The sequence below is a fragment of the Nanorana parkeri genome, unplaced genomic scaffold, assembly GCF_000935625.1.
Source record: "Nanorana parkeri isolate BGI_ZX_2015 unplaced genomic scaffold, ASM93562v1 scaffold659, whole genome shotgun sequence".
Classification (NCBI taxonomy): Eukaryota; Metazoa; Chordata; class Amphibia; order Anura; family Dicroglossidae; genus Nanorana; species Nanorana parkeri.
Window position 1 is genome coordinate 709397 of NW_017306927.1, and position 1915 is coordinate 711311.

The following is a 1915-nucleotide window of genomic DNA, read 5'->3' on the forward strand; positions in this document are numbered from 1 at the left end:
TTGTTCAAAATCAATGTAATTAAGGTATTGAAATCCTAGGATCAGCTAAACTAATGCCAGCAGTCCAAACCTTCCAGTGAAAGCTATAGTAAACCCAAAATGAAACCATTTTGGAGTAAGATAGTATAACTTACCGTACAATGTGATCATATGATATTCCAGAAACTCCTGAACTTACCCTTTTGTTCTCCTGCAAAAGCCAAGAAAGGCTTGTCCCTGCCACTGGTTAGAGAACCATTCTCTTTATCGGAGTAGGGTTTGATTCTTAATGACTTGGAGAATATGGTGGCAATAAATAATAAGATAATCTAGTCGTCCTGATGGTAACAATGGTGAACCACGTCTTCTTATTTTGTGTTCGGCCGGCCGCTTGTAGTCTCCACCTGCGGCTTGTGTGGCAGATTTACAATGCAGGGGCACTACTAGTCATTACCTCATTATTAAAGGAAGTGCCTGAACAAAGGCCTTCATGGAAGTGCCGCTAGGTAACTTTTTTATGAAAGCTGGATGTTTAGAAAGATTGAAAACTAACATTGCATTAACATTCTAAAGCTGGGGTAGTCCTCCTTGGCACTAAAACTGGAGTGTCGAGGTTGCTTATCCCTGTGCTAAAGCTTGTATGGGATTTTAACGACTGGGCTAAGATCTACTTTAAAGGAGAACTATGGGGTTAGGGCTTTTCACCATAGTTCTCCCTAGGGTAACGGGAGGACACAAACTAGCGTCCTCCCGTCACCCTAAGCTCAGTATAGCACGAGCTACAGCTCGCGGTATACTGAGACGCCGCAGCTGAAACGGATCCCGACAATTATGTCTGCATCCGCCCAGCTGTGTGAGTGACAGCTGGCTCTGCCTATCTAGAGGAAGAGCCAGCTGTACCCGCCCCCTCCCCGGTCCGTTCCTCCAGTCAGCGCTGGAGGATCAGAGCGGGGAATCCAGTCCCTCCCATGTCACGGCAGAGAGCTGAGACAGGATCGAGAAGTGAGCGAACGGCCGTATGTGTTCGCTCACCTCCCAATCTACTGAGCCGACCTGTGACAGTCTCATTGTCACAGGTCGGCTAGAACTATGAGGTTAATGAGAAGCACTCACCTCATAGTTCTCCTTTTAATGACCTCCCCTCCTATAGCATGTATTCACTAATGTTTCTTGTGTGATGTAGCATAGGTGGCAGTGCACGCACATGGGTGTAAATGGGCTCATTTTTTCTTTTAAAACATGTTAAACTGCAGGTCAGAGATGCACCTTTTATGTAGTAGATTTTGGTGTTAGCTGTTGTAAAGCAAGGATGCAACATTATGTCCTGCTTTCATGTGCTGGTCTCTTACCCCTTCCTAATGTTTTAGCTACCTGGTCTTCTAATGTATACATTTCGGTTGCTGTAATGCCTGTGCTTTGTATACATTTCAGGTGTATTGCTATTTCAACCATGCATATTCTTTTTCACAGTCTGATGTATTTTTTTCCAAAAATGTTGAATAAATACTTATTTACCTGAAAGTTACCTGTATAAAAGAAATTAAACCTGTAGAAAAGAAAATGTGGAAGCTGCCATTGTTGACTTGTTTTTAAGGGTGCAAAGTCTGTCTGACATCCAATTCTTGACTTCATTACCTAGTCACTGACCTTTTAACAAACATGTAGGCTGTAAAGTCTGAAAAGTTTGAAATCCTTTCAAACAATAATTTTTTATTTTTTTCCCCCCACAGACTAATTGGGCAAGAGGAGTCTATATAGAGATATGATCATTTCCAATGAGTTACAATCATCATGTGTTTTAGGTAGTCTAAGACCTGACACTCCGTTATACTGGTATACTAATCTGTATACACTGTGATGCATAGTAACTTTGTAAGATTCATATAATTTTGAATGACATATAGATATGTATTTTTTTTGGGGGGGGGGGGGGGCA